The sequence below is a fragment of the Crassostrea angulata genome, chromosome 9 (assembly GCF_025612915.1).
Source record: "Crassostrea angulata isolate pt1a10 chromosome 9, ASM2561291v2, whole genome shotgun sequence".
NCBI classification, from domain to species: domain Eukaryota; kingdom Metazoa; phylum Mollusca; class Bivalvia; order Ostreida; family Ostreidae; genus Magallana; species Magallana angulata.
This window is the reverse complement of record NC_069119.1, coordinates 16,997,717-17,014,632: the sequence shown is the minus strand read 5'-3', so window position 1 is coordinate 17,014,632 and position 16,916 is coordinate 16,997,717. Positions and strand designations below refer to the sequence as shown.

At 32.9% G+C, this 16,916-nt stretch overlaps 1 pseudogene; it reads left to right on the top strand.

The window, feature by feature from the left end:
* The first annotated feature begins 427 nt into the window (after positions 1 to 427).
* On the top strand, positions 428 to 4,340 carry LOC128163358 (uncharacterized; annotated as a pseudogene).
* Positions 4,341 to 16,916: the final 12,576 nt, after the last annotated feature.

The window sequence follows — 16,916 nt, the reverse complement described above, 5'->3', positions numbered from 1 at the left end:
ATAAATGAACTTAATTATATCATAATTATATACATGTACCTTGATTACATGTAATTGTGTACTTCTTTATATTGTTAATACTCAGGTACCTGCATGGCGTTATTAACTATTCTCATAACGATAATATATATACCGGTACCTAATAAAATTAGGGATATCCATATAGTTTATTATGATAAAAAAATACCCTACAACGTTTCACGTCAGGCGCCTGTGTGTTTAAAAATGCAATATAATATAGAATACGGTATTGCAAAAATAAGATACAAGAATGCAATTATTTTCTTCATTATTTGTTTCATATTTGAAATAGATTAATTGTAGCCATACATGTACATGTTTATGTTAATTTAGTATTTACTTTTTCATGCAGTTGATTTTTTTTTTATCTTTCAAACACTAATTCAACGCTTGAAAATACTTTCACGTTTCAGTTGTGTTGACCAACACCGAGTTTCATTGAACCGAAAGTGATGGAAGACATGACAATGATGTTTTATTTACTAATACTTACAATGAACTTATACATGGACGCAGCGGTAAATATCTATGGGTGGTTTTTTTATTGCTACATTCTGGGACGAAGCGACAGTGGGGATGGGTGCATGACACGCCCATTTTGTTAATCTTATTTATTAATTTGTTTATCTTTATTATTTTTTAGTAAAAAACCAACACACCGAACTATTTTTTTTAAATGTTCGTAGATACCAATAGGAAATGAATTGATATGCGAACTGACCCCTCAACTTTAAAAATGTTAAAGTAACAATTTAACGCACTCCCCTTTCTGTAACGACAAAAAAAAAAAAAAAACACCAAAAAACATTTATTTATACACATTTTAGATAACAATTTCTATGAGTGTCTACATATAGCTTCACTAATTTTTTTTCTAATCTTGCATATATCACAAGGTTATGGCGATGACTTTCTGCGAGGAGTCAACCAAGACAGTAAGGTACGTTGACAAATGTCCGGAGGACTTGAAGTCGTGGGAGAAAGCGGCCAAAGATATGAATTGTGAATCCATAGAACACAATTGCTCAAAGACCGTAAGCAAAGGGAATCATCGTTTTCAGTACCACTGCGTGATCAATGCCTGGATGACTGCTACTTTGGAAGTGTGTGCACCCAATCGAACCATATTTGGTACGGTACACATATATATACGGTTTTATAAAATAAAACTTATTAATTGTATTACACTGTATATAATAGCACACCATGGTCACTTGACTTTAAGTGCTTTTTCACTACACCTTTCCAATTAAATTTTGTGCGCAGGGCTGTAATCATTAGTTTCATACTTTTGGTGTACCAAAGAGTCATGAAATTACTTCTCAAAAACCTAAAAGCAAAGGTTTATACATGTTATAAATTCATAATACGATGAAAGTGGGGCTTTTGACTAGGTCTTTTATCATTGTTTTCAGTATTTCTCAATCAATTTTATGCCAGGTATTTTTTTTAAATAAGGGAATAAAACTTTACGATTACTATTTGATGCAAATGTTTGTTTTTGTTTTTTGGGTTTTTTTGTTTGTTTGTTTTTTTGCCTTTTTGAAATTTCAAAGTACTGTGGCAATATACATTCCCTTTACCCCAAACAATGTGTTCCAATAGGACCATGCACTCATATACCATCGCACTTTCGCCAATGATGCGAGAGTACGAAGGCGAACGTGCGAAGGCGAAGGAGAGAAAGTGTGCAGACTCGACGGCGAAGCGCGAAGATGCGAAGCCAATATTGAGACCTTGTGGAAGGCAAAAGAGCGATACTACTCTTTTTTCCTTTGCCTTCGCAACTTCGCACTCTCGCCATCGCAACTTCGCACTCTCGCCATCGCAACTTCGCCATCCCCATTTACATGTACCGGTATGTGTTTGTGGAGCTAAACTGACGTCTGCGGAAGAAGACGATTTTTTAATAAATTATTTCTCACTACTAACTATCTAAACACTCTGTATATAATGAAATTCAGAAACCATGGTATTGAATTTAAGATAAGAAGACTGAGAGCTGGTAAGTGACATGTGTCTGGAAGTGAATAAACGACAGGTGTCTGAAAGTGAACACAATTATGGCGGACATTGCAATCTATATATAGAACATAATAATTAGGCCAAGCCAGCAATGGATAAAAGATAATTATGTCAGATAATCCATTAACTTATTCATGAACTTTTATAGTGAGCACGATTGCACCGCCACACTGTCTAGCGCATGCGTACCAATAATGTCCGGCAACATGCGGAAAACCTCGGGCAAGTAGATACCTCGATCAAATATGTTATTGACCCAGAGAAAGAGAAAAAAGGCCAAAGTGCGAAGGTGGGATGGCGAGAGTGCGAAGTTGCAAAGGCAAAGGAGCGATAATTGTTTCGCTCCTTCGCCTTCGCACCTCCGCCATTTTTTTGTCGCATCTTGCTTTTTCGCTTCGGAACTTCGCCCGAAAGGCGAAAGTGCGAAGATATATGCGAGTGGCCCCAACGGAACACCATAGCAATTCGGTCAATATTTCAAAAGTGTATTACTATAAAAACAAGTTCAGCATGATTCTGAAAAGTTCCAGCAAAAACACAAAAAGAAGTTGAATTCAAGCATGTGCTTACAATGTTTCGGCGTAGCTACGCAACTTAAAACAACATATTTTCTATATTTTATGAACATATCTTAGTCTAAAAATTGTGGTAGATCTACTGGATGGTTCCATTCAGCCAACTATTACATAAGAAAAAATATATTCTTTAAATGCTATTTCACCTGTCCAAAATTGGCGTTGTTTCATATTCTTTAAACGTAAATTGCTCTCTGAGCTAGTGCGCAGAATGACCACACTAAGTTTCAAAACTATATTCAAGTAGAACATACTCAGATCCAATTGAGACTAATTAACGTTTTTCCTTTCAAGGTTATTGTACAGAATACAATGTCATGGGACGAGTCATACAAGAAAATTTTAATGCAGATTGTACAACGCACGAGCCACCATGTCCAGCATTTTACAATTCAACAGAGGCATATAAATGTAAGTTTTATTAAAAAAGTAAAAAAAGAGGACTTCCTGTAGAAACGAAGATTTAACACAACAAACAATACTATATATATTTAACTGATAATCCTTATAATTAACCAACATTATGCACAATGTTTAAAATTAATCTCATTATAATTTACACTTTAAATATATTAACTTTATAATTTGTTTTCAATACTTTAGATCAAACATGCTATGGATTGGTGAAAAAAGGATCGTCGAAAGGCAGAATACAAAGAAGCACATGCGCAGAATCCTGATATACGATCGAGATCAGATAGGTGCCTAAATTTTTAAAATGTGATTTAAAATAATTTGCTTTTGAAATAGTATCAATGAACAATAAACAATTGAATGCTTTCATCTATTCGCTCAGGGAAATACTTTTTTTTAGTATGTTGAACTGACTTTAGTATATTTGTAATAGAATTTAGTATGATACATAAAATATATATTGTGTCAGATATGTTATTCCTAAGTAATTTGATTTTTTCATAACGGTCTTTATTATTATTATTATTTTTTTTTTTACAGAATCTGGGGAAATTTGGCGTATACATTCCTATCGATGTTTCAAATAATGCACGCGCGTGTATTGAGATGATCTTGTGATTCTAAACAATCATGCACATGTCATCATGCGAGCTGCGATTTCATTTGCAAACCAGTTAAATGTGCATGCAAATGTCATGCACAAGTACATCGCTATAGCGAACTTTTTCAAAACACCGTCAATAATGAAATAGGAATAAATTTGAATCAACATGCAAGTCTTACAGAAATTATGCTTGTCAAAACCGATGTTCGACAAACCACTTGCTCTTACACATTGCCATATCCATTGCCATTGCTCCACGTCGATGAATTCCTACAGACATTGCCATAATGCGAAGCTTCGTATACTGTTCACTCAAAATTAATTTGAAATGGTTAGTTACATGCTTCATGTTTTATGCTGCCAATTTTATGCTTTTATATACAACTGTCGTTAAAAGGTCATTTTAATTTGTTTTCTCGAATGATCGAATGCTGATATGACAAAAAACAATTTATTTCATCTTTAAAACAACTATTTGTGTATGTATATTGTCAGTCAAGTTATTCAATCAGTGCCATGCATTCGTGATATGTGTATATTCAAGGTTTTAACTGATCTTTACGGTAGTCCTAAAGAAGTGATGTGTTTTAAAAGCTATATTGTTCAATTAACCTTTTGCCACACGGCTTGTTAAATCAACATTATAATTGTATTTATGACATTAAATGCGTCAAAATATAAAGTTTTGATTACAGTTTGAAATGTGCATTTACATCAATTTCATGTTTTATGTTTTATATGCTATCTAATTAACCCTTTTTACCATTAAAGTGTTTAAAGTCCAATTTTGATTACTTTCTATAAAGATAGTGTGAGGTTTTTTCTCAAAATAATGTACAGAAAAACTTATATAATACTTTTTTTTTTATATCTGGAATTCAATTTTTATGTTTCATAGACTACCATAAAGCTATTAATTACGGATTTTTCACAATCCTAATTATATAAGGATATATTTACATCTACCGAGTATGACTCCGTCTATTTCATAAAGAAACTTATAGGTAACTTCCAGCTTTATAGATGAAGTGTAGAAACACAGGACTAAAATCTACACGCCCTGTTTATCGACTGGTCGAAACCTACAGCGACCTAAGAAAAATTACAGACTGCACTAAATACTAGTAATCATGATGATGCTAACGCGGTTTAAGTTCAGTTTCCAAGTTCAAGTTCAGTTTATTCGCCCAAACCAAATAATTTGGTACAAGAGGAACATATATATAATACACACAAATACAAATCGTCAAAGGTACATACAAAAAAGTACATTTTCATACCAGGAAAAATATAAATAAAAAAGGACAGACTATAGAATCACTACTTATGTAAGATTTTGGTATAAAGGATATTCAATATTTCATATATATCATATTTAATAATATATATTATATTATATTCTAATATATTATAATATTTAAACGGTTTAAGTATATTTCCTGCAATGTCGCCACCTTCATATTCCGCATGAATCACCAAAGAAAGCCTTTTATTGCGATGAATATATTGGTCACTCTCTTCTTATCTAAATAATGAAACCTATTTTCTACATAAAATATGCAACTGTGTGATTTTGTAAAAGGTGTGTAAGCGTGTTTTTGCTTTAAATATATATCATTATGAGTCTGTCCCAAAATATTTATGCAGCACATTTGGACGGTTTTTAATAAAAATTAATACCTGTCAAAGAAGTGCAATTTGAAATAGTTGAAAGGGATAATTTCCAAGATAATTTCATTGACACATTATTATCTTTCACTCGGAAAAATTTACAGAAACGAAAACAAGTTTCTTAGCTTAGGGAGATTTATGATGGGGAATGTTTACATCTTTTCTCCATTCGGAATACACTCGGAATACATCGCGCAATTTTGCAACGTTATGATCTGAGCTTACTGCAGATCAAAATCTCAGTAAACATCACATTTTTAGCATTGTATTGAAACTTGATAAGCTAACAGGGGCGTTTCGACTGAGAAATCTTGGAAATTTTTCATACTTTTGAATGAACATCGTTTAAACCCTGAGGTATTTAATAAATATCATGTAATGTAGCAAAATGTAAATCCAGGATATCTTGGAACAGAGTATAATAAGAAATTCAAAGTAAAATAATCATAAACACTGCACTATACATATTTGTCCAAATCCTCTCATTCTTTGAATAAGTGAAATCAAATCTCACATAATGTGAGCAAAAATCAAAGATTTTTTAAAAAGTTTCTGTCAAAATTATCCTTTGGTGGATTGATCATGTTCTTCTTTGCAATGTTTTGCACTTGTTGCCTGCTTATACTCAGACTTACGCATAAACTCAAAATTGGTCGTTCGGTGAAAAACTAGCCGCTGCGTACTCTTACGACAAAGTCTGAGGGCATCATTTATGACTGCGACAACTGATCTGCCCACTTTTACAGTATCTATATAGAATACAGAAACCATTTTCTAAAGCTCCATTGACGTCATATCATCCATTTCCAAAGGTTTTTTTAAATTATATATTGAAAATTATATGATTTCCACACCATAAATCGTCATTTTCCATATTTTTTTCATTACAAAATTTTAAAGCATTTTCTAATCTGCTTAAAATAATATCTTTCATCAAGATTTGACACCAATACTAAAAACTGGCATCTGCATGCATTTTTACTGTTAAACACACAGCCCTTCAAGATATCGGTCCAGTAATTGTTTTCACTACGTAACACTATAGACTGAGGGAAAGCATTCCTAAAAATCAAATTGCATGTTTTTAAACAAAATATTCGGAAGAATGTTATTTGTTTCCTATCACATCAGCTAACACCATAAAAAGGGCACACGATACGGCATTTTCTCAAAACATCTAGCTCCAAACAGGTCTACGCTCAAAACCACGTGTTTTCCGTTTGTATGTAAACAGACTCCACACTCCCCAGGAAGCTGCTGTGTGCACTGAAAGAAGTAGTCCCTTTGAACAAAGATCTTTAAAAGACACGAAATATCCTTTTAAGTGGTACAAAATAATTCAAAACTGAGTATAGGAAAATGTAAAAATGTTGTCAAGTATCACAGTGAAAAATTCCATGTTCATTGTAAATTATATTTTGGACCTTTATTTTTAAAATCAAAATATGTTTTATAATATTTTCTCATAATTCAATTCTAACAAAATTATTTATTCAAATATTGATAATTGAGACTTTTCTGACTCTATTGTATTTTCAAAGCGACAGAGTAATATGTCTCAAGAACTACATGAACTAAAGAGTTATAAATGCGTCTTTTTTGGATAGAAATGAAATACCTCTATACGGGTCATAAGTTATGAAAATAATGTTATCCTAAGTGTAGTCTTATTGATACAAATAGAAAAAACTATATGCATCATATAAAGTGATATGCAAACGTATTGTGTAATAAAAGACATGATAAATTAAAGTAAATTAAAAGGCATAAAACGATACAAATACAATAAAAACCCCAAGCCAATCCAGTTTGGCAAGATAGTTTGTTTAAATCGAAGCTAAACATGTGCGTATTTAAAAAATTATCTTCTGGCCTTTTCACTACTTCCGAAATTACATCAATCGAAAATTAAAAAAAAACATCGTATTATTACGAATATGAGAAAATAGAACACCCAGCATTGTGATTTTATTCTCATAAAAAAAATATCATTTGTCGCAGTCAAAAACAGCAAAAATCAGGAAAGCAGATCGTGACGTCAAAGTTAATTATGACGTCATATCGTATGAAGTACAGACAAGTGACTTTCTACATATCGCTGTAAAATCCATCGGGAAGCCTTAACATTCATGTACCCGTGTATTATTTCCCGGTCTCAAATTTGGGCTGTAGGGGTACCACCAAGTGGCTCCCAGGGGTTCTGGCTCATTTCAGGGGTTTATATCTCACTTGAGATTGACCACAAGAACTTGGAAACAACACCGGAAAATAATAGCCCCATAGGTCCCCTACACTGCCCTGGCATTCGTTTGATGCACACTTCAAAGATAAGGTAGATAATGAACCACTTTTCACCCCTATATCATTGTGAAATGCTAAAAAATGAAAAGTTCGGGTGAGCTAACTGGACTCTTGTAATTTTTCTCCAAGGTTGTAACTTTTCTCCAAGGTTCACGTCAAGACATGGCTGACACGAAATAATCCCAAAATTATGTTTGGATTTCTAACGTTTTAGTTTTCGAGTAAGGGTAATATTTTTATAAGAATAAAATCACAACGTAAGAAGTATGGCCGTCCCATTCTTGAAATAATACGAGGATTTTTATGATTTTCGATGCATGTTATTTTTGGAAAAAAGCAAACAGACTTTGGGATCAAATTTTTAAGCATACGAATAGACAAATACCAATATTCAATTGAAATAATTAGACACAAACGCATTAATATTTTTTTCATGCAAGCTTTACTGCCTCCGAGGTTGTCCATGCTCAGAGAAATTATTCATGCCTAAATCCTCTTGATATTAATCAAAATAGGCCGTTAATAAAGTATAATATAATTTTCTGTTCGAGTACTCTCCGTACTTTGATGAATTTCCTTATTGGCTGCTAGCTTCTACGGGCTTAGTGGCTACTGTTAATGTCTGCTAGCTTCAGCCTGGTTCTCACAGGAGACGATTTGGCTGTTTCTTTTAGCTAACGTTCTTATGTACATTAACAGTAATTTGAATTTTACCAACTTTTCACAATCAATTTAATAATAAGTTAAAAGAAAAATGTTAATATAAACAATAAAATGCTTTCTTTGATGATTCATTCCGCTAACGCGGGTTAAGTATTTTTCTGCAATGTCGCTACCTTCATATCCCGAATGAAACACCAAAGAAAATATATTGTTTAAATATATAGTCATGTACAGTTGTCAATTCTCACTCCGGAATACAACGGTCAGTCTCGGCCCGTCGTCCGACTCACCCACAGTTTGAGTTCGGAGGCCAATACCGGCCATATCCGTCTCGTTAGAAACATGTCTGTTTAATTGTTGATTCATGAAACTGTTGTCATTGAATCATGCATCAATTCGCTTTTATTTATCTGGAATTGCATTTTGGTGGACCTTTGGGAATACGGCACCGTTTACTTTACGGCCCACAGCGCTCCTCGTCCTTGTACTTAAGGCAATCTGATTAAAATCTTATCCGACTATTTCGAAGCCGCTCGTGTAGCGCTTTGTGTAGCGCTTCTTTGTGTCGCGACATCGAAAATGTCGGGGCAGATTGACCCCAACATCCCCCAACCACGATAATACTGCATACGACGGATGCAGTTCCAGTAAGACGAATGTCCCTGCACCGTACGAAACTTTGCAGTCTTTGACTTTGAAATAAATATGGACCTACAACTGATGGTGCCCAATTGATTATTCGATTACAGGTGTAATAGCTGAGCAAGTAACCTGCACTAGTTCCTCTTTTTTAAACTAACTTCCCTGTGCACGGGACCAAGGATTTACCAAGTAAAAAGAATATAAAAGGAGTTAAGTTAAACATTTCATGCACAATTCATATGAGGGTATACAGGTGGCTTTTAATTTAAACTCTACAGGTAAGTTCTTAGGATTCTTATTTTCGTTTAATAAGTTTTGTTATTAAAATTTTCGATCACTAAATACCTTTTATATAGCTATGTAACGAAATGCTCCAATTTTTTTAAAATTCTTAGTTTTAATAAATCAAAAATTGCAGAAAAAAATTATGCATGTTTTTATTGCTATTCGTATCATATTTTGAAATTGTTAATTGAAATTTATAAGTTTATCTCTTGTATGTGTTGAAAGTTTTAAGTTAATAAGTTATTAATTTGAAACAGTATCACCATATATGGAGGCTGTTCAGAAATTATTGAGACATAACTCTTATTCTTTTAAGAAAAAAATACACATAAAGTTTCTACATGTACCGTCGTAAACAAAATATTGAATATTCTTTTGATATTACTTTGTTAAATTATTTGTTGGGTTTCACCAAAATTTGTCTTTAAGAAAAGGAAATATTCGTGTTGTCTCAATAATTTCCGAACAACCCTCGTACAACACAACATGCGATTTGTATACATGTAATATGTTGTATACGAGGTGTATGCTTTCGGGGCGGCGGGAAGGTGGTCAAGCGACGATTTTTGTCTAAATATTTTTAAATTTCACCAAAACGTACATCAGGATAAAATTTATCCTAGTCCATGTATATGGCACGATTAGATCATTCCTGGTAAGCTTACCAATGTGCCTTCGTAAAGAGACCCGGAGCATACACCTCGTATACAACATATTACATGTATACAAATCGCATGTTGTGTTGTACGAGGGTTGTTCGGAAATTATTGAGGTTTGTATATAAACACTGATCCCTGGAAGCTGCTGCATGTGCTCTGAAAGAAGTAGTCCTGCAAGAAAAAAAGATCATCACTTAACAAAATACATAAAATATCCAATTCAGTGGTACAATTTTTTTTAAAACTGAGTGAAGGAAAATGTAAAAATGCAGTCAAGGCAATGAAAAAAATAATTCTGAAGTATATATGGAACTTCACTTCCATTACCACATTTTGATTGGTCGATTACCGGTGTATTTTGATTGGTCGATTACCGATGTGATACCCCAGAATAGAGTTCAACAGAGCGAGCGCCCGCCAAGTTCCCTAAACCTGCAACACAAATTTTGGCAAGCGATCGCGAGTGCTCGCTCTGTTGAACACGCCTCTGGAATACCCATCGGTATTAATATACCTACCTTCTCAGGTTATTCGACAAAGCTCGGCCGATTCCGTAACCTACATCAAACACATTCGGCCTTTAAAAGATTTGTTTGAACATTGATTTACAAGATATTTTCATACTTGTTTTATTTATGCATCATTCTGAGTATTTTTTTTGATAATATTAAATTTAATTCTGTTTTATTTTGAGGCTATTTTGGCATTTAAGGACTGTAGTTATTATGTCAGAGCTGTTGATGAAGATTTTTTAAAGGAAAAAAGACTGTTTAATTTTGTTTATATACATATGTCAAATAATACGTAGCAATGTTATCCTTCGTTCACCGCGAAGTCATATACTTTCTATTGGATTAATTTCAATCTTGCTCAAATCCTGCAGGTGTGAAGTTCGTCTGTCCGTGTAATATTATCGTTTTACTAACAGCGTGCCAGTTTGCTTGTACGCTGATTATCATATTACTCATCTATTGGTTGTTCGATTTCATTGAAGTTAATACTAATTTGCATATCAAGCACAGAACCCAGACACGCACTGACCAATGACATTACATGAATATTTGGGTAGTGAATATCAACACGTGGACAGTCCAAATCTTGTTGTTTGTTAAACAGGTCGAGACCACTAGATTTTGTGACGTCGGCATAAATTTGCATACAAAATTAGGTTTCTGTTTACCTTTATTGCCAAACCAATCAGGTGAATGAGTTGCAAGGCATTGTGGGCTACTACAAGTTTTAGTGTATACAAAGCGTACTGAAAATATATTACCATTTTGAATTGTCCTTTGGAAACTCATTTTCAATTATTTTTCATAATTAATGAAACAAACATGGAAAATCATGTCTGTTCTTTCATTTCTATGCTCACATTTGAAAAATATTGCCTATGAGGCCTTATATCAATCCATCTTAATACCTCATTGTCAAAGTTCAAAAGAGATGTACGCCCTATTATATTTTCACGTGATACCCCAGGTTTGGGACAACATTTATTAGTAGAATTTTGAAATTTCTTCAGGGACACTCATCAGAATGCTTAGGGTACAAAATATTACACGATACATAACTTGTACTTCTGTATTTGTATATTTGTGCATTTCTACTATCGTGGCTATTTATGTATGTTAAAAATGTACAATTATCTGCATTTATTAATGGTGTACAATAATTAAGTCACCAAGAAACAATTAGGCAGTTTTTCCTTATCAAAATTTGCTTGTACTTGTATGCGTATGTATACCAGTCTATTGATACTGATCTATCTTTGAAGCAACAATTAATAAGTTAAAACAACAGTATTTTTCAATGTGAGCATGGAACAATGTCTACGGTAAGTAATCTTTCCCTTTTTACCTTCAAAAGTAAAAATCAAGTTGTACGAATTTTCCCGCAAGCAATTAAATATTATGTATAAACCAGCCACAAACCACGTGTATATGTTGAAAAGTAAACACGTAGTATACTGTCATGCTTTGCGACTCATTCACTGGATTGCAGAACCTTTTTGACGTATATATTGTCACATGTTAAATAATGCTATCCATATAAGGTAGTGTACCCAACCTGTTAAATGTATGAAATATATATGCCTAGAAGTAGTATGCCTACACCATTTTACTCGAACCTCCTTGACGGGGTCTTCTGCATATGGTACTAACAGTTACATACTGTTTCATCAATTTTCATATCGGTAACAAAACGCTAGAAAGGGGAATATGGACAATGTATTCAAATGAAATTTGATGTCCTCCATCGTTTCTACTTGTTTAACGAACGTCGCATCTATCGAATACTCCCCGGTAAATCTTTTTATACTGGGAGCGGTAGCGCTCTTGCATAAAATAACCAGTTTTGAAGTAAACCAAATATTACGGAAACTATCGGATATTAACGAAGTTAAAAACGTAAAGAAAAAAATTAACAAACAACAGGCTTCGGACTGTTCACGTGTTGATATTCACTACCAAAACATCATGCAATGTCATCGGTCGGCACGTTTCTGGGTTCAGTGTGTTTGACATGCAAATTAGCATTCACATCAATGAAATCGAACCACCAATCGATGAGGAATATAATAATCGGCATACAAAATTTTAGCACAGCCCGACAAGCAAACTGGCACGCTGTTAGTAAAACAATAATAGGCATACATATCCGTATATTACACAGTTTTAAATGTTTGTTGAAGGTAAATAACAAGTGTTAAAAATAGTAAATCCAGCTGAGTAAGGGAATGAAAAAGAGAGAGAGAAGAGAGAATAATTGTTACAGACCATTTTTCAAAACATATTTTATTTACCAACAAAACACAAAACTTCAGCAGAGTTGGGTATTTTTTTTTTCCATTCCAGGCAGTTTTAAGGTCCAGATCTAATTAAATGATTCCAGAGAATCTTTTTGTGCTGGATCTATTATGATGTTATCATTTACATATCTATTTTCCCATACATAATTTCACTATAGATATCATATGGAAAAAATATTCTTGACAGTTTAATCTAAATCATGGGAAATGTAATCCTATAACCTATACATGTATTTAATTTGATAACATTTTGAAAAAGTTATGATACCAAATTTTGAGAAACAGTAGGCATTCTAGATATATTTAATTTCTTAAAAAATGGATAAATATCCGAAATCTTTTACCTACTTCATGCATATTTCATTGTGGTTAACAAAACATTAAGCACAGATACACGCAATGAAACAAAACTATTGTTGTGAAGCAGCATTGTAAGAGTTTATATATATCTTAAATTCAATTAACCTGTAAGCACCTTTCATTTACTAGATTTTGACCTTAAAGATGTATAAATAACGAAATGTGGCTTAAGTGTTATATTAATTTAACTCATTCATAATAAGTTACACCTTTCATAAATTTCCACGTTCTTTTATATTTGTTTGTTTGGAGTGGGTGGTGTTGAATAAGGACGGTGATTCTGATATTTTTCAACAAAGTTACGAAAATTATAATATACATAGGTCTATTATAAGCTATGAATTGATAAAGGTACTAAATAGTAAAACAAAATATTGTTTAACAATGTTTGTTAAATAAAAAATATGACCGAAAGCTACAATTTTGCTTTTGGTAAAAAGATTCAAAATAAATTTATAGGAATATACCGGTACATTCATTTCTAATAAATTCACAATATTTTCACTGATTATAGGAATCAAGGTGAACACAGGTAAAGTCTACCTGTGCCTCTTAAGATGACCCTATGATTTCATAAAATAATTAGATGTTTGTTTTGGCGAGTAGCCGTTGAATGAATGTTTATTTCGCTCAAACCATATCAATGGTACATGAGGTACAACAAACAAAAATATTTACAAATGTACAAATACAGAGTTAGGAAGAGTACAGAATTGAATGAATCAAACTAATATTTTTTTAATAAAATGGACAATTTTTCTTAATGAATCAATATAAAAATAGCGATACATTTTAAGCTTACAATCATGTGCCAGTAAAAGTTTAGCCCAATAAGTTATTATTCGTACCATGATAAAAATAATCAAAGGGTATCGTCCAGTTTCCCCATAAACCATACAATTTGGGGTACTGGACTTAATATGCAGAACAAATTTCAAAAATTTTAAATGAACTTTCTCTAAAATATCTGTGTTTTCGTAGCCCCACACTTCACAACCATAAAATAAGATTGGGCTAATAACACTATTAAACAGAACAAATAGACAGTCGATTGGTAAATCAAAATATCTTATTTTACAAAGCTTCTGAGGCTTGCTCAGTTAAGTGTTTTTTCGTACTTTTAAAATATCCACTTATTACACGACACCAAGAAACTTAAACTCATTCACAATTTCAAGAGGTACACCCAGTGTGCCGAGTAGTCGATAGAGTGTATCTCGGCATTCGGCAAACCTTGGCCACCTACATCAGTTAGTAACTTGCGTAATGATTGGTCAGCCACTAATATAAAAGGAGTTAGCATTTCATGCAAAATGCATATGAGGGTGTACAGGTGGCTTTTAATTCAACCTCTACAGGTAAGTTCTAAGGATTCTTATTCTCGTTTGATAAGTTTTATTTGTAAAAAGTTAGATTACTGAATATCTTTTCATACAGCCATGTACCTAAATACTCCAATTTGTTGGAATTTCTTAATTTTGATACTGTAACATCAAAAATTGCAAAACTAAAATTATGCATATTTTTATTGATATTCATATCATATTTTGAAATTGTTGATTGAGCTTTTAGTTTATCTCTTGTATATGTTAAAATTATCAAAAATTTGGTTGAAACAGCATCACAACGTACGAGGGCTGTTCGGAAAGATATTGGGCGCACAAGATAATAAGTTTGTAGGAATCATCGACACGAATCATTTGTGTTTTTAAAGTTTATTAATTACTAAACCTATACCTATTCACACTACGATTTCTCGCAGAACAAGTTTGGAATACAAGTAATGGTTCGCTGCACACCTCTTTTCATTAAACGAAATAATTAACGAGTTAAGCATGTGCGTATAGATCGTATAAATCTTTAGATGAATGTATGATGTTCCGTCGGATTAGCTCGTATCCATAACGGTAGTATTTACTTTTCTCAATTTTTCTATATAAACTTATTTCCCATTATATATATTTGCTTTATCACTCTGTGTTACATTGACAATCCGACATCGTGGACAGGTGTGTTATAAGTCCACCTATTAATTATGTTGAGAGTTGAAGTACATGTCTAATCCGGCTATTAAAAAAAGCTCACAAGTTGTCTAAAAATGGCAATAAAGGGTAAACCGATAACTAGTTTTCACCTTATTTGTCATTTAGAATGAGAAATATTAGTGTTGTCTTTTCGGAGCGGCAGAAAGAAGGTCAAGCGACAATTTTTGTCTAAATACTTTGAAATTTCACCAAAACGTAAATCAATTGGCAATTGAAAAGATAAAGTTTATTTATCAATGTAAAACGTTTCTAGTCCTTAAAACACAACATTGAGATCATTCCTGGTAAGCTTACCAACTTGCCTTCGTCATGTGACCCGGAGCAATCGAAAACGTATTGCAACGTCATTTTAATGCTTCTCGTTGCTCTTGTGTTTTAAACACCTTACAGACACAAATAAGAATTATTCTTCATTTCTCATCTTTTGTTTTCATATCGAAATGTCATCATTTACATACATGTAATCTCTCCATTCTTGGTTTTTTGTGAAAAAAATCGAGTTATTTTATCCGAAAGTCAAATTACTGTGTTGGTCTCATGCAGTCATTATGTTCATATTTTAAAACTGATGACATCAGTTAGTGTGTAAAAAGTACTGGATATTTAGCCCCTTTGCCTTTATTCTAGTTAAACAATCAGTAAATAAAAGATGATGAAATGAAGCTTTTTATCCCTTGTCATCGTACAGTTTTTGTTTAATCAAATGCATGGCCTTAAAAGGTATTCGTCTGAAATTTACACCAATTGAAGTGTATTTTATGAGCCGCCTTGATTTAAAAATTCAATGTAAAGTCGTTGTCAGTTTTCTATCGCTTGGTATATATATTTGTACCATATCCGTGTTTCAACTCGAACATTAGTGAAACTTAATCAACAGTAAGTCACAAATAATAGCAAAATGATAATATCTAATTTCTTTTATCGTTTACTGTAAGTGTACGGGCACATAGAAAGTAAATCCGAATATTTCCAGACCGGGAGCTAAAGACCTGCAGCTATTTTACTGTGGATTCAACCACCTCTATATAATCCTTAAAAATGCTCTCTTCTGTAAGCACATTTTGACTGGTAAAATAAGTCCATAAGTTCAGTATTTAGACAAAAATTGTCGCTAGACATCCTTTCCGCCGCTACGAGAGCATTTACCCGTTTAAAACATAGCATAGTGACACACCCTGCATGTTGTAGTATACATGGTGAGAATACCTGTACGCTTCATTGTTTCTTAAGCGTAAACTGCTAAACTCCATGAATATAAAACGACGAGTTGTTTGGTTTTTTTTTTGTTTCAAATGCCTGAAAATATTAAAACGTTTGTGTTTCTTACCTCGACAATTGAGTTGTTGATTTGAGGTGTTTACTTTCACTTTGAAATAGCAGGTTGAGACCAATCACCCAAACAGGATATAATATCCTTTTTGGGATATAAACCAAACAAGGAATATATCAACAGTGCAAACAAAAATTGGAAATTCATTAATTGGTAATTTTTGTCACAAATTCGAATGCATACCAGGTATACATCGAATACAACAACTTTTGGTATGCAAGTTTTTCTGTAAACCTTCAGTTTATAAGATTTACATACTAAATGAGACACTGACGTAATTAACAAACTGACCAATCAGCTGAATGACATTCCTGAGATAAAATGCATCATGGGTTACTACAAAAATACTACACTTCGAAAATGTTAGTTTTTTAAATTGCTTTTGGAAAGGCATAAATCATTTTTTCAAGCCTTGTGCACACTTAAAAAATATTTACAGCTTCATATTTATACTTATTCCATGAACATATTTTCAAACACTTATCTTACAATGGTTAATATCTGGTTTCATC